This window comes from Equus przewalskii, chromosome 1 (genome assembly GCF_037783145.1).
Source record: "Equus przewalskii isolate Varuska chromosome 1, EquPr2, whole genome shotgun sequence".
In the NCBI taxonomy this organism is placed as follows: Eukaryota; Metazoa; Chordata; class Mammalia; order Perissodactyla; family Equidae; genus Equus; species Equus przewalskii.
The window spans coordinates 21,248,644-21,270,021 of record NC_091831.1 but is presented as its reverse complement, the minus strand read 5'-3'; the positions used below and the strand labels follow the sequence as shown (position 1 = coordinate 21,270,021).

The 21,378-nt window shown below is 35.8% G+C and overlaps 1 protein-coding gene across 50 annotated transcripts in view; it reads left to right on the top strand.

Moving 5' to 3' along the window:
• The window catches only part of ADD3 (adducin 3), a 185,873-nt gene that overhangs the window by 134,722 nt on the left and 29,773 nt on the right, over window positions 1-21,378 (top strand). The gene's annotated exons all lie outside the window — the stretch shown is intronic.

Genomic DNA, 21,378 nt, shown 5'->3' with positions numbered 1-21,378 from the left:
AATAGACTGTAGTCCATGAAGTATGTGAGAGTTGATGTTTCTTTACCAAAGGAAAAAAAGCTTTTTGCCCAGAAGGACTACCAAATAGTAAAGAGGCAAAGATTTAAGATATCTCCAGAAATTGAGAGCAATGAATCTTTCATTAAAAATTATAATCTCCGGTGATTCCACTTTTTAAAACCTCTCATTTATCATGAGCTGTCAAGTTCTGGATAGTTTCCTGGATCTCAATTTTAAAAGTTTCACTGATACCAGGGGACTTAATAACAGAAACTAAATGTCTGAGAGGCACCGTTGAGTAATCAATCCACTAGTCTCTCAGCTTTCTCTTAGGGAGAAAAAAAAAATCCTCCTTTTGTTTTTTTCCCCAACATTTCCAAAAACTTCATGTTGAAGACAAATGATGACTGAGGGAATATATATAAAACATTCATCATATTTTGTAGAAATGAGGGTAAAGGCAGTGAGGCCATGTGTTTTTAGAGTCTGCAAGATACTTGAGGGATTGCCTCTCTGTGGTTGATTGTTTTACTCATCATTTTACAAGACTATATATATATTTATTTAAAAATCAGTTTCATATTTTCTATTCCAAATGATTCATGTTGGGAACAATTTGAGCTAAATCTAGGTAATGACTGAGTTTGGACTTCAAGAAAATACACTTTCTCTGAACTTTTTGTACATGTTTTCAGGTTTATAACTCCGCCCCTTGCATGGCCATTATAATTGGTAAATTTGACCTATTTATAATGAAAGATTTTTTTTCAAGTTACCAGGGAATATTATTTCCACTCCTATCGGTGTCAAAGCAGGTAACTGCCTCTCTTTTCCCCAGGCCTCACTCTTTAAATACAGAAGTCCAGCTCATTGTTTTTTGCAACAGGTAATGTTGATCAATAAAATATTCTTCCTCAAGTATTGATACCTTAGTGAGAAAGAGGTTACATTCAGCCTTTACTTTGTCCAGCAGTAAATGCCTTTAGTCTTTGGATCACCCTGAATGTTGATCTAGCAAGCACCTACTTGAAACTTTTGTACTTACTACTTGACACTTACATTTTGAGCAATGTATATTATGATTACAACTAGCTACTACTGTGTTCCAGTTGTACAAGCACAGGATGTATTTTTTGTTTGTTTGCTAGAATAGTTTATCTTAATTAGCAGTATTACTTTTGTTTATAAAACAAAGTTTGAAACCAAAATACTCTTGTTGTTGTGCCCTCCAGTTGACAGGGTTTAAAAAAAATATTTTTGAGGAATACCAAGCCAGCTATCAACTTTCATTCAGTACAGGACACTTAGTAATACAATGGGTTGCAATTACTGTTACTAGTTTATTTTGTTATTGTTGGTATTTTTTTTACTTGACTTTAAGTTGCATTTTTAGCTAAGGCTCAGATTAACAGTATCTTTTACTAATCAACTATAGATTCATTGTTTCCTAGACTTTTATGTTGAACTTTAGAATTTATAGTTTTATTTTAAAGATATACTCAATAGAAGTCATTTCAAAAGAATTTTAAAAGATTCAAAAATTTAAGGATGGTTTGGACCAGTCTTAAGTTTCTGACAATGGGCATAAGTTCCTACATTTATATCAGTTTGATAGCCATATAGACTTTTTAATTTTACTACTTTGAGAACATTTACTGTTTCTATTTCAGTGCTGGATATTGTGATTCTATATGTTTCTAGGCACCACAATAAACAAAGGCAGTAATCAAGGTTGTAAGAGCTGTATATACTTCTAGAAAATGACAGTCCCTTGAGCCAGTCCTTTCTATCTTTTTTGGTCAACTCTGCCACACCTATTCAGATCTGTAACCATGAATAATTCCTTATTTGGTGAAGAATATTTGGTAATCTGAGGCAAATTATTAAACCTCTGTTTCCTTATCTATGAAGTGGAGATACTGCCAACATAATCTTTTTCTGAGTGTCAGTGTATTTCATTATAGTTAAAGGCCCTCAACTCTTTGAAAATGATGCTGGATTAACTTTAGAGGTAAAAGTGTAAACTTGAACTTAATTTATTTTTACCCAGGGCGCAGTCAATGTCATTTTGATAACCTGTAATTGAGATATAGTAGTCACCTGTTAGGTTAACAGTTATAACTCCTAAAATACTGATCACTGCCCATGTGGTGGTCTTTTCTGATGGACTTGAGCCTTGTTTAAGAGCCCTTACCCTGCGTGTAGTTCCTTTTTGTTTGGAAGTCAAAATTGTGTGGAATGTTCCATGATATTTTATGATACCATTCATCTTTGCCTACTTCATTAAGCTTCTAGGTCTACCCATCTCCTAATAGTTCATGTTCTTCTGCATCTTATTTATATGGCTTGCTAAGTATTGATGGAAAAGAAGACCAAGTATATAGGGTGATGAATTAAGAGAAAGCAATATCGTGTCATGGAAAGAGCCCTGGACTAGGAGAACTTAGATCACCCCTGATGATGCTAGGTGTATGACCTTGGGCACATCTCTTTGTGAACACTTCTTTCATTAGTTATCTAATCTAGAAAACACAAGATTTGGACTAGATGTTCTCTTAATTTTTGCTTCAAAGCCTTCAAGGAATTTAAGTGATAAGGCAGATCCTTGACTTACTGGTGATATGTTAGTGGATACTTCTTAATGTTTAAAAATCTAGTTACTTAAATGTGTTCCTTAGGTATTTAGGTCTAGCAAACCACCACTATACAAATACCTCATTTGTACATCTACTTTTCTGTGCATGCTAGACAATCATACCATTAATCCATTTAGAAGCACTAGAATTTTTAGCCCTTCCTTATAGTCTGTTCCTCTCAGTGGTATTTATAAAATACTTGCATGAACTATATGTGAGGGACCTGGTTTTCTTCTTATATTTCATTGAAGTAGTAGATTTTGACCATGGGGCAATCCGTGAATGACATGGCAATGCTAATAAATGTCATTATGATGACTTTATAGCAATATCTGATATTTGAGCTTTGGAGCTTTAGAAAAATCACTCAACACCTCTGAGTATAGTTTCCTTTCATCTGTATGTGATCCTTGATCTAGTCTGAAATATTCCAAGAGAGCTCTCAGAGAATCAGTAGCCATTACAGCAGTGAGATCCTAGTGCTTTTGGGATAATTTAATCTTCTTCCATTTGGGCACTTAGAAAATGTCATCTCTTTTACTCGGTGCTACTGAATGCTAGTTTTTGGTGTTTGTTTCATTTTTCTTAACTTGTATCTACATCTAGTTCAGTTTTCTAGATCTGTTGATTTCCATGCTAGTTGTATATAAAATGTTGGCTAGCAGTTGAAACTAGTTTACATCTTTTATACTTTAAAATAAGTTTCACTGGTCGATCTGAGGATGTGGCTTGTCATAGTTTGTGCAGAGTCCAAGTTGTTTTCTAAAGCTTTAATATAGTAACTTTATCATCAAGAAAAACTCTAATTCAATAAAGCAGCAGTTGTTGTTGTTGTTTTAACCAAATTTGCTACTTTGAAGTCCTGTCATATTGGTTATTGTTTTGAATATGGAACAATAGCCCTGGTACTTGAAAATACAGCCATTGTTTTGCTTATGTTCTAAAGAAAGCTATTAAAACTGCCAAGAATTTTAAGTTGGAAAGACTTTTTATAAGTAATAACTTCATAAGATTGTTTTTACCATTCCCAGCCTAGAAATAATACAAACCAGATTGATTTGGAAGGAGTTGTGATATAGTAAAATAATTCAATTCAGCTGCCGCTTATGGGGACTACATTGTGGGGACTACAAACATAAGCAAAGAGATTGAGTAATACAGATATTGAGTAATACAGATGGCACTTTCTAAGTTGTCAAATGGAGGAAAATTTAATTATCCCACAAATCACTAGGATCTTATTGCTATAACCTGCCATAAACATTTCTTTTGAAAAAAATATCAAGGAATCATTTCTTATTCCCTTCCACCTCTCTAGCACATATTCATTTCCCCCTCTTGCCCATCTCTCTCTCTCTCTCTCACACACACACATACATACGCTTCTTTTCACTTCTGTTTCCCATCTGACTGTGACTTAGAGTTTCTAGGATAGTGTTTTTTCAACCTGTGGATCACAAGCAATTAGTAGATCATGAATCAATTTGGCCAGCATTTTTTTAAAAAATGAAATAGATTAACATAGAAAATACCAGAAATATCAGAATATACCACAGAGTAAGGGAAAGTATCTGTCATGAATTTATTTCAGGTATATATCTCAACTATTTGTATGTGATTACAGTATAAAATATATTTCTTACCATTTCTAAAAAGTTTGAAACCCACCATTCTACAGTATTTCATCTATTTGTGTCTTGAACCTAACGTTCTTTAAACATACGTATTGGATAGTTACTGCATAAATATTTGGATAAGATTTTTAAAACTAGAATTTGTTTATGCCTGATATCTTGTTTCTAATCTGCATGGCCAGAGAAAAACCCAGAGTGTTGACAACGAGTTTTATAACATTACTTTTTTTAAAAAGCTGTTTTCTGCATTATTGTCTATTCTAAGAACACTGTTAAAAGACTAGTCTTTTTTTTCCCCCTGATGGAATTCATACTGGTTTGCATTGGTTTATATTGCTCTGAAGTACTAGAAAGTGTGACTGCATATACGTGGTATTAAACATAGGGTTGGTGAATTTTAAAGAGAAGGAACCCTGGAACCGAGTTGTTTCAGATATCACTTGGAAGCAGAAAGATGTATGCTAACGTTAGTTGTTCAGGGTTAAGAGAATCTAGAATCTACCACTAACTTCCCTTAAAAACATCCCTCCTTGGGAGGCAATATAGTGAAGATGCATGACTCCCTTCCGAGCCACGGCAATTCTGGTTTTTTGTTTGTTTTTTGAGCCTGGGTAAAAGCCTTTCCAATCAATCAATACTACTAAATAGCTGGAAGTGGCATTTGAAAAGGAATTACTACCTACCCCTAGATCTGGGTTGTGGATTAAAACCATGGGCTTTAGAGATCTACAGTCTAGATTTAAATCCCTAGGCTCCACTTGCTAGCTCTTTGGCCTGAGACAAGTTGCTTCTCAGTGACTTTATTTTCTCATCTGTAAAATGGAGATAACCCCTATCTGATAGGATTATGAGGAGTAAATGAGCTAATATATGTAAAGTCCAGTAACTAGCACATAGTAAGAGCTCAGTAACTGATAGTTGTTTTCGAATAATATGATAACCCATCACTAAAATAAGGAACACCTAGTTATTGTTAGAAAATCTCTAGCTCTTATGCATACTAAGCCATATCAAGGTTCTTTATCTGCCTTATTAGGGACTATATCAAAGGACACCAGTAGGATCATGAGATATAAGAACTGGAAAAATCTGAAGGGCTTTTTGAGATAGTCCTTTTGTTTTACAGTTGATCACGGCACCTTTATGATGTAATTGCCTATTTAGTTGTTTGTATTTCTCACTAGACTTCAAACCTCAAGAAGAACTGTTTTATTTGCCATTGTATCCCCACATAATAGGAGCTTGGCACATAGTAGGTGCTCAGACACTTGTTGAATGAATATTCCATGGCGATTCTAAGGTCACACAACATTTGGTGGAAATGCAAAGACTTGAGTCCTGGTCCCTTTATCTTCAATTCAGTACTCTGCACCACTCTGCTTTCTGCTTGAAAGGATTACATAGAAGTAAATTTTTAGAATATAGCAGACCGCCTTATCCATGGTTTCAATTTCCACAGTTTCAGTTAACCCACAGTCAACTGCGGTATGAAAATGGTAAATGGAAAATTCCAGAAAATAATTCATAAGTTTTAAATTGCCCATCATTCTGAGTAGCATGATGAAATCTCGTTTATCCCATGCCATCCTGCATGGGACATGAAATATCCCTTTGTCCAGTGTATCCGCTCTGTTTATACTACCCACCCATTAGTCGCTTAGTAGCTGTCTGGGTTATCTGTCACGGTATTGCAGGGCTCATGTTCAAGTAATCCTTATTTACTTACTAATGGCCCCAAAGCACAAGAGTAGTGATGCTGGCAATTGAGATGTGCCAAAGAGAAGCCATAAAGTGCTTCCTTTAAGAGAAAAGGTGAAAATTGTCAACTTAATAAAGAAAAAAAAAACATATTCTGAGGTTGCTAAGACCTACAGTAACTTCTATTACAGTATATTGTTATAATTGTCCTATTTTATTACTAGTTATTGTTGTTAATCTCTTACTGTGCCTAATTTGTAAATTAAACTTTATCATAGGTGTGTATGTATAGGAAAAAATAGTATATGTAGGGTTCGCTACTATCTGCGGTTGCAGGCATCCACTTTGGGTCTTGGAACATGTCCCCTGCAGATAAAGAGGGACTACTGTATAATTAAAAATTTTTCAGTCTAATAATCACATAAAATTCCTAGTAGAACATTTTAACTATATTTAACTAAGTGAAAATATCTTATAGAGAACAAATTTAAACTGATCTGACCACAGCCAGATTTTTAAAAATTTCTTAACAAAGCCAACCATTGAGGTAATATTTCTCTTTGCTGTGTCTTATAAAGACTAGTACTGAAATCCAAAGAGTATCCATTAAATGCTTTTTTGCAATATTTTTTTTTGTCTCCCAGGTGCTTTATATTTTAACTGTTTTTAACTTGAGTAAACTGTTATGTAACCAGATTTAAATTCCAAAGCTGCTCTAGACTGATCATCATGAGAAATATTTTGCAGTGACCAGTTGATGCTAATAGGATCAATGCATTTTTATTCAGATGCAATTTAGTTATATTGACTAAACTGCTTTAAAATACATTCTGGTACAGAAAATATCTAAAAATAACTACAATTTAAGCTTTACCCTGCTTCAGAGTTGATTACGTTCTTCAGTGAAATAGAAACTAGCAATTTGACTTTTTCCATTATTATGGAATGGCCTTTTTATAAAATTAAACTTTTTTATTTTGAGATAATTGTAGATTTACATGTAATTCTAAGAATTAACACAGAGAGATCCTGTGTACCCCTCATGCACTTTCCCCCAGTGAGAACATCTTGTTAAACTATAGTATAACATCATAGTCAGGATGTCAACATTGGTATAATCCACTGGTCTTAACTCAGTTTTTCTCAGTTTTGCTTGTAATCATGTGTGTGTGTGTGTGTGTATGTATAAGTATGTGAGTTTAGTTCTGTGCAATTTTATCACATGTATGTTCTTGTATCTGCCACCACACTCAAAATACAGAATGGTTCCATCACCACAAGGATCCATCCTGTTGCCTTCTTATAATCACACCCATGTCCTTCCTCCTCAGTACACCTCCGTCCCTCTTGAGCATAGCCCTCCCCAACCCCTGGCAACCACTAATCTGTTCCCCACTTCTATAATTTTGTCATTTAAAGCATATTATATAAGTGGAATCATGCTGTATGTAACCTTTTGAGATTGGCTTTTTTTGCTGAGCATAATTCACTGGAGATTTATTCAGGCTGTTGTGTGTATCAGTGATTCATTCCTTTTTATTGTATTTATAATGTTCCATATTATGGATATACCATAGTTTGTTTAATCATTGATGTATTGAAGGACATCTAGATTATTTTCAGTCTTTGATTGTTACAAATAAAGCTACTATAAACATTTGTATATAGACTTCTGTGTGAACATGTTTTCCTTTTTCTGAGTTAAAAGACCAGAAATGCAATTGCTGGGTCATACGTAGTTGCATATTTAGTTTTTTAAGAAAATGTCAAACTGTTTTCTGTCCCATTGCTGTGCCATTTTACGTTCCCACCAGCAACGTATGAGAGATCCAGTTTCTCTACATCTTCTCCAGCATTTGAGGCTGTCAATATTTTTTTATTCTAGACATTCTGCTGCTTGCATAGTGACTTCTCTTGATTTTAATTTGCATTTTCCTCATGTCTAATGATGTGAAATATCTTCTCTTGTCCTTATTTACCATATGTATACTATATCTTCTCTGGTGAGGTGTCTATTCATGTCTTTTCCCATTTTCTAATTGAATCGTTTGATTTTTTTTCCCCTTTACTCTTGAGTTTTGAGAGTTTGTTGTATATTATGCATACTAGTCCTTTGTTGGATATGTGGTTTGCAGATATTTTCTTGAGATCTGTAGCTTGTCATATCATCCTCTTCACAAGGTCTTTGCAGACAAACATTTAAAATTTTGATGAAGTCCAACATATCAGTTTTCTTTTATAGATCATGTTTTGGTGTCAAGTCTAAGAACTCTTTGCCTGGCCCTATGTCCTGAAGATATTCCCCTACGTTTTTTTCCTAAAAGTTTTATAGTTTTACAATTAAGTCTGTGATCCATTTCGAGTTAACTTTTTTGTGTGTGGTAAAATACATACGACATAAAATTTACCACTTTAACCATTTTAAAGTGTATAATTCAGTAGCATTAAGAATATTTACAATGCTCGGCAGCCATCACCACTATGTAGATCCAGAACTTTTTATCACCCCAAACAGAAACCTATAATCCATTAAGCAGTCGCTTCCTGTTTCTCCTTCCCCCTAGCCCCTGACAACCACTAGTCTGCTTTCTGTCTCCATAGATTTGCCTATTCTGTGTATTTTATGTAAGTGGACTCATATAATAGGTTGCCTTTTGTACTTGGCTTCTTTTCTTAGCATGAGGTTTTTGAGGTTCATCCATGTTGTAGTTGTATCAGTACTTCATTCCTTTTATGGCTGAATAATATTCCATAATGTGGATATACCACATTTATTGTTTATCCATTCATTAGTTGATGGACATTTTGGTTGTTTCTACCTTTTGGATATTGTAAATAGTACAGCTGTGAACATATCATGTAAAAGTTTTTGTTTGAATACCTAGAAGTGAATTAATTTTCAAATAAGGTGTAAGACTTATGTCAAGGTTCTCCGCCCCCGACCCTGTTTGCTTATGTATGTGTAATGCTTCAGCACCATGATTTTTTGTGTGTGTGAAGAGGATTGACCCTGAGCTAACATCTGTTCCAGTCTTCCTCTATTTTGTATGTGGGTTGCTGCCACAGCGTGGTTTGATGAACAGTGTGTAAGTCCATGCCCAGGATCCAAACCCGCAAACCCTGGGTCACCAAAGTAGAATGCACAAACTTAACCACTACGCCACTGGTATGCACGATTTTTTGAAAGAGCCATTTTAAAGAATATTTTTAGGCTTTTGGAGAATCACTAGAATGTATATAGTATGTATATAATAGTTTTGAAGAAAAGCAAAAGAATTTGTAATGGAGCACTGTAAGGATAATTTGATGTGTTTTACTGGGATTTTCTTTTTATTAAAGTTTAGGCTTGGATGTTTCTATTATAGGTAAAGCAATTCTCTGTGAAAGAAATATTGAGGGGATGATGGAAATATAAATAAGTGAGCAATGAAGAGTTTTATCCTATGGATGATGGAAAGCTATTTAAGATTTTAAGAAAGAGAAGTTATCAGAACAAACGTCAAAAGATGGAATTTAAGAACAATAGCTCTTGTTAGGATGGAAGATGGGCTCTGGTCAGGTGAAACAGGATGCAAAGGTGTGGAAAGGTTTTCACACCTGTTCTAGATGAACTCACATGTATTTCCTATGACACTGACTCAATCTTGGAAAACGACATCAGAAAAATCAACTTCAGATTAATAAAACTAGGGCCATTTTATATAACTTCCTTAAGTCCTTGAGCTTGAGGAAACTAACTTGAGGAGAAAACTGTTTATTTAAAGAAGTCTATTTAGCTGCTAGCTTTAGGAATCTATTTAGTATTGCTGTTTTCCCTAGACTACTTTTTTCCCAGCTCCAAGAAAAGAATATATATGTTTTACCATGAGTGGGTGACATAGGCTTGATTTCCTAGTCTTATTAAAACAGTTAACTTCATTACAAAATACCTTGAGAAAACCTCTGGGTAAACTTTTAGTGGAGGAGAACAGAGTATATATATATGCATTAAGAAGTAATGATTACTAATATCTCTTTAAAGTATCACTTTGAAAACCCAATTGTTCAGACAGCTGATACAGTACAACCTGCTGAGAAATGGTAGGAAATAACTACTTCACTTGCCTTGTAGGTCAGTTGGTAAGCTTGCATCACCTTCTAAGCAAGCATGAAATTCACCTTTTTAAAACTCATGTAGCTTTTTATTATAAAAATAATTTATTAAAATGCTTTTAAGTTACCAGTAGGACTAATTCAATTTTTAACACCAAATCTTTAAGCAACATTGATCATATATGGTGTGCTACGTTTATCCCATTGCTCACTGTATTCCCTGGCACATTACCGTTTCCCTGGGAGCGTACCTTCCTTAGTGTAAGAAAATGTTATGTCCTTGGGGAAGCTTCCCCTTGTGATGGGTAGAATCCTCTTCACTGGGTTATAGAAGCCTCTGAATTAGACTAGGAGCTGCCAGAGGGATTTGATTCAACATCCATCCATACCTCTAATACAAGGCCTGGAATGTAGTAGATGCTCAGTAAATATTTTTTTTGGAAGGAAGGAAGGAAGACCCTGAAATATATTTATTACAGCAAGTTATGTTACTGTGGGTACTCTGCAGGGGGGCTCATTTATCATTATTTCAGACTAATTTAGGGACTTTCTCTAAGCGTAGAAATCTCATTTTTATATTGTATAAGCAAATTTATTAGGTTGAATAAAAATTCTTTAGTGTTTTCTATTTGCTAGCATAATCTTCCAGAAAGGTATTTGGTAATAGGTGTCCTGTGGGTAACTGTACATATTTGTCTAGTTTATCTTGCTTCTCTCATTTTTTTCAGCTTTATCAAGGTATAATTGACATAGCATTGCGTGCATTTGAAGTGTACAGTGTGATGATTTGAAATATGTATATATTGTGAAATACTTAACCACGATAATGTTAGTTAACACACCCTTTACCTCTCATAATTACTATTTTCTGGTTGTTCTTGTTGTTATGGTGAGAATATTAAAGCTCTGCCCTCCCAGCAGCTTTCACATAGGCCATGCAGTGTTGTTAACTATCGTCACCGTGCTGTACATTGGATCCCTGGAACTTACTCACTTTATAACTGAAAGTGTGTGCCCTTTGATCAACATCTCCCCATTTCCCCCACCCCTCAGCCCCTGACAACCACCATTCTACTCTGTTTCTATGAACTTGATGTTTTTAGATTCCACATATAAGTGAGATCATACAGTATTTGTCTTTCTCTCTCCGACTTATTTCACTTAGCATAATGCCCTCAAGGTTCATACATGTTGTCACAAATGGCAAGATTTGCTACTTTCTTAAAGCTGAATAATCTTTGATTATTGTATGTATACATACCACATTTTTTTAATCCATTCATTCGTCCATTGACATGTAGGTTGTTTCCATTAATTTGGCTATTGTGAATAATGTTGCAAGCTTCTCTCATATTTTTCTGAATTGTTAATGTTCAGATAATCTTGTGGACCCTAAATTTTTTCAAGGCTTGAAATAACAGTTGAACCTGTAGTAGTTGGTTTCTTACTCTTCTTTTTTTTGGAGGAAGATCAGCCCTAAGCTAACTACTGCCAATCCTCCTCTTTTTGCTGAGGAAGGCTGGCCCTCAGCTAACATCCATGCCCATCTTCCTCTACTTTATACGTGGGACGCCTACCACAGCATGGCTTTTTGCCAAGCGGTGCCATGTCCTCACCCGGGATCTGAACCGGAGAACCCCAAGCCGCTGAGAAGCGGAATGTGCGAACTTAACCACTGCGCCACTGGGCTGGCTCCCCAGTTTCTTGTTCTTTATTTCTATATCCTTAATATAAATTCCAAGTTCTTATTCTAAGTACATAAAACTTTGAAACTTCTTGTATTAAAAAGCCAAGTTAAATGATGAGCTTTTGAAATTTTAAAAAGGACAGTGTTTTGAGTCATTTCTAATCTTATGTCCCTTGTTTTGTGTCATTTCCTCATTTTTTTTTTCAAATTCCGGTCATAATAGTTTATAACATTGTGAAATTTCAGTTGTACCTTATTATTTGTCAGTCACTGTGTAAATGTGCCCCTCCAACCGTTGTTCCCACCTCCCAACCCCCTTCTCCTCTGATAACCACTAAACTGTTCTCTTTGTCCGTGTGTTAGTTTGTCTTCCACGTATGAGTGAAATCATACAGTGTTTGTCTTTCTCTGTCTGGCCTATTTCACTTAACATAATACCCTCCAGGTCTATCCATGTTGTTGCAAATGGGACAGTTTTGTCTTTTTTTGTGGCTGAGTATTATTCCATTATATATATATACCACATCTTCTTTATCCAGTCATCAGTCAGTAGGTACTTAGTTGCTTCCACTTCTTGGCTATTGTGAATAATGCTGCAGTGAACATAGGGGTGCATAAGTCTCTTTGAATTGTTGATTTCTAGTTCTTTGGATAAATACCTAGTAGTGAGATAGCTGGGTCATACGGTATTTCTATTTTTAATTTTTTGAGAAATCTCCATACTGTTTTCCATAGTGGCTGCACCAGTTTGCATTCCTTCCAACAGTGTATGAGGGTTCCCTTTGCTCCACATCCTCTGCAACATTTGTTATTTTTTGTCTTGATGATTATATCCATTCTGACAGGTGTAAGGTGATATCTTAGTGTACTTTTGATTTGCATTTCCCTAATAGTGATGTTGAACATCTTTTCATGTGCCTGTGGCCATCTGTATATCTTCTTTGGAAAAATGTCTAATCATATCCTCTGCCCATTTTTCAATTGGGTTGTTTGTTTGTTTGTTTTGTTCTTCAGCTGTGTGAGTTCTTTATATATTTTGGAGATTAGCCCCTTGTTGGATATGTGATTTGCAAATATTTTCTTCCAGTTGGTGGGTTGTCTTTTCATTTTGTTCCTGGTTTCCTTTGCCTTGCAGAAGTTCTTTAGTCTGATGAAGTCCCACTTGTTTATTTTGTTTTGTCTCCCTTGTCCAAAAGTAGACATGGTATTTGAAAAGATAATTCTAAGACTGATGTCAAAGAGTGTATTGCCTGTATTTTCTTCTAGGAGTTTTGTGATTTCAGTCAAGTCTTACCTTCAAGTCTTTGATCCATTTTGAGTTAATTTTTGTGTATGGTACAAGATAATGGTCTACTTTCATTCTTTTGCATGTGGCTGTCCAGTTTTCCCAGCACCATTTATTGAAGAGACTTTCCTTTCTCCAGTCTATGTTCTTAGCTCCTTTGTTGAAGATTTGCTGTCTGTAGATGTGTGGTTTTACTTCTGGGCTTTAAGTTCTGTTCCATTGATCTCGCGTCTGTTTTTGTGCCAGTACCATGCCGTTTTGATTACTATAGGTTTGTAGTATATTTTGAAGTCAGGGATAGTGGTACCTCCAGCTTTGTTCTTTTTTCTCAGGATTGCTTTAGCTGTTCAGGGTCTTTTGTTGCCCCATATGAATTTTAGGATTCTTTGTTCTATTTCCATGAAGAATGTCATTGGGATTCTGAATGGGATTGCGTTGCATCTGTAGATTGCTTTAGGTTATATGGACATTTTAACTATATTTATTCTTCCAGTCCATATGCAGGGAATATCTTTCCATTTCTTTATGTCATCATCAATTTCTTTCAGTGATGTCTTATAGTTTTAATTTGTATAGGTCTTTCACCTCCTTGGTTAAATGTATTCCTAGATATTTTCTTCTTTTTGTTGCGATTGTAAATGGGATTGTATCCTTGAGTTCTCTTTCTGTTAGTTCATTATTAGAGTATAGAAATGCAACTGATTTTTTTTTTTTTAAGATTTTATTTTTTCCTTTTTCTCCCCAAAGCCCCCCGGTACATAGTTGTGTATTCTTCGTTGTGGGTTCTTCTAGTTGTGGCATGTGGGACGCTGCCTCAGCGTGGTCTGATGAGCAGTGCCATGTCCGCGCCCAGGATTCGGACCAACGAAACACTGGGCCGCCTGCAGCGGAGCGCGCAAACTTAACCACTCGGCCACGGGGCCAGCCCCCGAAATGCAACTGATTTTTCTAACGATTTTGTACCCTGCAACTTTGTTGTAGTTGTTGATTATTTCTAATAGTTTTCTGATGGGTTCTTTAGGGTTTTCTATATATAAAATCATGTCCTTCTGCAAACAGTGAGAATTTCACTTCTTCGTTGTCTATTTGGACTCCTTTTATTTCTTTTTCTTGCCTAATTGCTCTGGCCAAAACTCCAGTACTATGTTGAATAAGAGTGGTGAGAGTGGGCACCCTTGTCTTGGTCCTGTTCTCAGAGGGATGGCTTTCAGTTTTTCCCAGTTGAGTATGATGTTGGTTGTGGTTTGTCATATATGGCCTTTATTATGTTGAGGTACTTTCCATCTATACGCATTTTGTTTATAGTTTTTATCATAAATGGATGTTGGATCTGGTCAAATGCTTTCTCTGCATCTGATCATGTGGTTTTTAGTCCTCATTTTGTTAATGTGGTGTATCACATTGATTGATTTGCAGCTGTTGAACCATCCCTGTGTCCCTGGTATAAATTCCACTTGATCGTGGTATATGATCTTCTTAATGTATTGCTGTATTTGGTTTGCCTGTTTTTTGTTGAGGAGTTTTGCATCTATGTTCATCAGCTATATTGGTCTGTAATTCTCCTTCTTCGTGTTGTCCTTGTCTGACTTTGGTATCAGGGTGATGTTGGCTTCATAGAAAGTGTTAGGAAGTGTTCCATCTTCCTCACTTTTTGGAATAGTTTGAGAAGAATAGGTATTAAATCTTCTTTGAATGTTTGGTAGAATTCTCCAGAGAAGCTGTCTGTCTGGTCCTGGACTTTTATTTTTGGGGAGGTTTTTGATTACTATTTCAATCTCTTTACCTGTGATTGGTCTATTCAGATTCTCTATTTCTTACTGGTTCAGTCTTGGGAGGTTGTATGGGTCTAAGAATATATCCATAGATTCATAGATTGTCCAATTTGTTGGTGTATAGTTTTTCATAGTATTCTTTTATAATCCTTTGTATTTCTTTAGTACCACTGTAATTTCTCCTGTTTCATTTTTAATTTTGTTTATTTGAGCCTTCTCTTTTATTCTTAGTCTGGCTAAGGGTTTGTAAATTTTGTTTATCTTCTCAAAGAACCAGCTCTTTGTTTCATTGATCCTTTCTACTGTTTTTGTTTGTTTCAGTTTCATTTATTTCTGCTCTAATTTTTATTGTTTCCCTCCTCCTGTTGACTTTTGGCTTTGTTTGTTCATCTTTTTCTGATTCTGTTAGGTGTAGTTTGATTACTTATTTGAGATTTTTCCTGTTTGTTAAGGTGGGCCTGTATTGCTATGAATTTCCCTCTCAGAACCACTTTTGCTACATTCCATATGAGTTAGTATGGTGTATTTTCATTCTTATTTGTCTCCAAATACTTTTTTATTTCTCCTTTAATTTCTTCAATGATTCATTGGTTATTAAGTAGCATGTCGTTTAGTCTCCACATGTTTGTCACTTTCCCAGCTTTTTTCTTGTAGTTGATTTCTAGTTTCATAGCATTATGGTTGGAAAAGGTACTTGATATGATTTCAGTCTTCTTAAATTTATTGAGGCTTGTCTTGTTTCCCAACATATGATCTATCCTTGAGAATGTTCCATGTGCACTTGAGAGAATGTGTATCCTTAATAGATAATATATATCTATTAAGTACATCTGGTCTAGTTTTTTTGTTTAAATCCACTATTTCTTTGTTAATTTTCTTTCTAGATGACCTATCCATTGATGTAAGTGGGGTGTTAAGGTCCCCTACTCTTATTGTGTTGTTGTTAATATCTCCTTTTAGGTTTATTAATAGTTGCTTTATGTACTTTGGTGCTCCTGTGTTGGTGCATGTATATTTATAAGTGTTATGTCTTCTTGATGGAGTGTCCCTTTTATCATTATATGCTGCCCCTCTTTGTCTCTCATTACCTGTTTTATCTTGAAGTGTACTCTGTGTGATATAAGTATGGCAACACCTGCTTTCGTTTGTTTGCCATTAGCTTGGAGTGTTATCTTCAGTCCTTTCACTCTGAACCTCTGTTTGTGTTCAGAGCTGAGATGTGTTGCTGGAGGCAGCATATTGTTGGGTCTTGTTTTTTTAATCCTTCCTGCCACTCCGTGTCTTTTGATTTTAGAATTCAATCTGTCATTTAGAATGATTACTGATATATGAGGGCTTAATGCTGCCATTTTATCACTCATTTTCTGGTTCTTCAGCATTTCTCTTCTTTCTCATCCCATTTACTTCAGACTACCATTCAGTTTGGTAGTTCTCTATGGTGATTTTCTCAGTTTCCTCTTTATCACTTGTGTCTCTGTTCCAGTTATTTGTTTAGTGGTTACCTTGAGGTTTGTATAAAACATCTCGTAGATGAGATAGTCCATTTTCTGATAGCCACTTATTTCCTTAGACTAAGACGATTTCATCCCTTTTCTCTTCCCCTAAGTTATTATTATCACAGTTTATTCCATCTTGTATGTGAGTTTGTGATTAAAATGATGAGGTTATATATATATTTTTTGATATTTTCCTTCCCTTTATCTTAAATGTTACAATTAAGTGTTTGCTAACCTGTTCTGATAGCTGCAATTTTCGGATTTTGTCTACCTATTTATCTCCTTGTTCAAGGCTTTGGAAACTTTCTCCTTTTTTTCAAGTATGAGGGCCTTCTTGAGCATTTCTTGTAGGGGAGGTCTTGTGGTGATGAACTCCGTTAGCTTTTGTTTATGTGGGAAAGTTTTTATTTCTCCATCATATCTGAAGGATATTTTTGCTGAATAGAATATTCTTGGCTGAAAGTTTTTGTCTTCCAGAGTTTTGAATATATCATTCCACTCTCTCCTAGCATGCAAGGTTTCTGCTGAGAAATCTGCTGAAAGCCTGATGCTGGTTCCTTTGTAAGATACTTTCTTCTGCTTTGCTGCCTGTAATATTTTTTCTTTGTCATTGTCTTTTGCTAGCTTTACTACTGTATGCCTTGGAGAATGTCTTTTTACCTTGATGTAATTAGGAGTTATATTAGCTTCTTTTACATGTATTTCCAGCTTCTTTCCCAGGATTGGAAAGTTCTCAGCTATTATTTCTTTGAACAAACTTTCTGCTCCATTTTCCTTCTCTTCTCCCTCTGGAATACCTATAATCCTTGGGTTGCATTTCCTGGTTGAGTCAAATATTTCTCAGAGAATTTCTTCATTACTTTTTAGTCTTAGTTCTCCCTTTTCCTTGTGAAGCATTTCTGTATTTCTGTCCTCCAGACTGCTGATTCTCTCCTCCATAATATCAGCTCTGTGTTATTCAGGGAGTCCAGATTTTTCTTTATCTCATTGATTGTGTTTTTCAACTCCAACACTTCTAATTGTTTTTTCTTTATAGTTTCAATCTCTTTTGAGAAGAAAGTCCTGACTTCATTGACCTATCTATATTTTCTTGTAACTCATGGAGTTTTTTTATGATAGTTATTTTGAATTCTCTGTCACTTAGATTATAAATTGCTGTGCCTTCAGGTTTGATTTATGAGTGCTTGTCATTTTCCTTCTGGTCTGGAGTATTAATAAATTTTTTCATACTGTTTGGTGTGGATTTGTACCTCTGCATAGTCATAGTATATGATTGCAGGTTCCACCTGCCACCACTGGGTGGGGGTCAAGAGCTGTGTATTCTGAGCCTGTCCTCACCCCTGCTTGCTCCCTCAAATCTGCTGCTTTTCTGTTGTATGTATGGGTGCTCTGGCAGACCAGCTGAGCTGGAGTGCCAGGAGGGGGAAGGGGCACTTTCTTTCACCTGCACAATCCCAGGGCTATTCTTGCTCTGCGCTTGCTCTGCCCTCACTTTCTGCTCTCCTGGAGTGCTGGCTTGATGAATTTACCCCTGCAATAGCTTTGTCACTTCTGTGTGAGACTTTCCCACTGGCTGTGAAGGATCTTGGAGAGTGAAGGTGTTCCCATGGAGAGCCACCCCTCTCCCCTTGCCTCTTGTAGCTGCACATGGTCCTGGGCCCTGGATCGCTGCCATTGGCAGAGGGAGAGGAGATCCTTTCACCTCCTTCAACTTCGTCCGGGGAGTCCAGCACCTCCACCTTCAGATGTATGGCTGCATGGGACTCTCAGGCATCTTTTGTGTTGTGTGAATGTCCCCTGTTGGTATATGAATGTCCTTTTCATTGTATCTTAGTGGTGAGAGTCTAAGGGAAGAGCTCAATCTGCCATGTTGCTCACTCCTCGTTTCTTGACGATTCTGTAAGTTCTGATTGTTAAATATTCAGGAAAGGATGGAAACTAAAAGTCTCAAAATTGTTTAGTCCTCTTATGTTTTAGGATATGTGAAATAGTATGTGTCATTGTAACGTGAACTAGGAGACAGAAATTGTGGCTTTGGATATTGCCTAAGACATAAGCAGTTTAATTTTTGGCAGGATGTTTAATCCACTGAACCTCCAGATTATCAACGTCTATATTCTTGTGTAGTTGCAAAGGTAAGATAGAAAGGTATAAACGCATGGTATAAACTATAAAGTGTTATATGTATATGAAATATTCTTTTATTATTAAAATCGATGGTTAAATGTATCTTCCTCTTTACCTTACTCATCTAAAAATGTATTCATCAGGGGCCAGCTCAGTGGCACAGCGGTTAAGTTCACACATTCCGCTTCGGCAGCTTGAGGTTTGCTGCTTCGGATCCCAGGTGCAGACATGGCACCGCATGGCAAGCCATGCTGTGGTAGGCGTCCCACGTATAAAGTAGAGGAAGATGGGCATGGATGTTAGCTGAGGGCCAGCCCTCCTCAGGAAAAAGAGGAGGATTGGCAGTAGTTAGCTCAGGGCTAATCTTCCTTGGAAAAAAAATAAATAAATAAAAATGTATTCATCATAAAGCTTTCTTCAAAGTATAAGCTTTTACTTATCAGTGTTTCACTTATCAGTTTCTTAAACCATTGCTAGGACAGTGAATCCACTACCACAGTTGCTTGTTTTTTTCTGTATTTTCATAAAATTATAAGCCCCAGCAAATTTAGTTAGACACAAACTTGTTATCTAACTTTATTCTCTGTTAGGCTAAATAGGGCTTTTGGGGTTGAGGAATTGGTAAAATCCAATTGAAGGCAATATTTGTGGACTGTCTTTTAAAAAATGACTCACAAAGCCAGTGGCCTACTGTGGTAAACTAAAACAGAACTGATTGTTGGTCAAGTGGTATCCCAATTATTCATTGAGTGCCCAGTTAGTCTGTAATTGGCCATTAAAAGGCAGCATGGTATTTACCAATATATGTGAGTTTATTTGCTTTTTTTACCTTTAATTCTTCTTGAAATCCCTATCTGCTAGCAGTAAGCTGTTTTAAGGAGTTTAAGTGGACCCATTATAAACAGCTTCTAAGAAAATTAGGTTCCAAAGATTGGTTAGACCTCTAGACTTCTGATAACCCAGCTGCATATGAAAAAAGAAAAGTTTTTTACAGTTGGTACTCTGTGTACCACATTTATGGATAATAGCAAGATGAAGGTAAGTACCATAGGTTGGTAAACCAAGCTAATAACAATACAGCAAAACCTGGGTTTTGAAGAGTATAATATGGCCAGAGTCATTCCATTAGTATTGGTTTTGTATAAAAATGGGGAAAAAACCTGGCCATTTATCCTGTGAAGAACACATTTAATGATTACACATTCAGTCTTTAGTTGAATGTTTTCTCCCAATTTTTAAATTAATGAATTAGGATGTGGAAGACTCAATGATATAAAAGCTCAGTTTTTTGTTTTTTTACATTTCCTTCCCTGATTAGTTGCTTTCTAGTCACAAAATCAGGATTTTAGTTAAGTGGTTTGATATAAAGTGTTTTAAACCATTTTGCATGGATTTTCTGTGGAGTACACTAAAGTAATTTATGTAACTTTATAGAATGTTGTGTATGTGATTGATGTTGGCAAGTAGAAGAAAACGGAGTTTTAACATGTTTTGCAAAAATTCTTTTAACAGAATGAGTTTACATTTCCAGGACCAGAATTAATGCCGGAATTTTTAATGTTGTATAATTAGCTTGCTTGGGCTAAGTTGGATCCAGGCAGCTTTAGAGATGAAGTCAATCAGAGAAAACTTTTTATTAGAGACAAATACAGTAACTCTATCTAGAAAAGTGTTCTGCTGGGACTTGAAGGCTGTGCAGAATCTGCAGAGTTGCAGATCTGCAGGAACTTCTCTCTCCCCTTAGTTTTCTACATAAATAGAAAAAGAATACTTGGATGTTTTACATTTAACTCCCTTTATTATGAAGTGATTCTTCCCACCAGGCAAATAATCACTTGAAAAAATACCATTGTGTAGTTAGTCAGAATGGTTTTTCTGTTACTCAGTCATTTATGTTGAACAAGTTGTATTTGAATGGAAGTCACTACCTGTAGAGAACATTGTGTTAAGCAAAACCATCTTTACAGTTTCTTTTTTTGTTTCCTTTTCTTCTTCCTTGTTGCACATTTTTGCATTTTCTTTATTCAGTTCAAAGGAACGACCAGGGAAAGGGATACACTAATCAGTGGTCTTCCTTTCCCTTGATCTAGGCTTATGCCCAGTCACTTCTTCTGAAAGTTGGAGGAAGCATTCCTTTAGTTGGCAGTGATGGTTATTCTCTGCTGGGTCACTGCTACCCACTACCCTAAGTGTGGTCCAGGATCCAGTGCCAGTCTGCAGACTGTCTACTAGCAGTCTGTGACAAGTATAGAATGTGATATTAAGTGTTTAGAAACTTCTTGCAGTTTGACGTTGTCATGACATGTAAATGCATAATTTTGTATTTTACAAAAATATTGGTCCACAGCAAATTAGAGAAAGTCTTTCACCATAGGCAACTTGAGAAGCACTGAGCTAGATGACTTCATCCGTTTCTAACGCAGAGATCACAGGCGGGGGCATAAAGGAGGAATGTTAAATGACTGTCCTGTTGATCTAGCTATAGTTGGTTAGGTGCTCAGCTATGGCAAAGCCCAAATGAATTTGTTTCCCTAACATAAAATCAGGGATTTTCCTAAGTATCAGTGATAATCATGAGAATTAAGTGAATCAGCTGTTTATGTGGTATCTGAATAGCTTTTTATTGTTTCTTTCTTGGATTTGAAAAAATATCTGCTAAAGTTATATAGTCTAGCAACCTTAATAATTCCCACATTTTCCTTGGGAAGTTGTTGAATCAGTTGAAAACCTTAAATTACATTCACTATAAAATGTAGTGGTCATTAAATATGGCCAAAGGTTGGTCTAACATAAAAGCGTGAGTAAGAGAGAAAAGAGAAGCTCTGCTGACATTAATTGTGAAAATTGCCATCTCAGATCTGAAAATTTGCCATCTTAGATGTGATGTTTTACTTTTGGATATTTTGATCATTGCGCTTTAAAAAAGTTCAATTAGTATGATGACATTATTA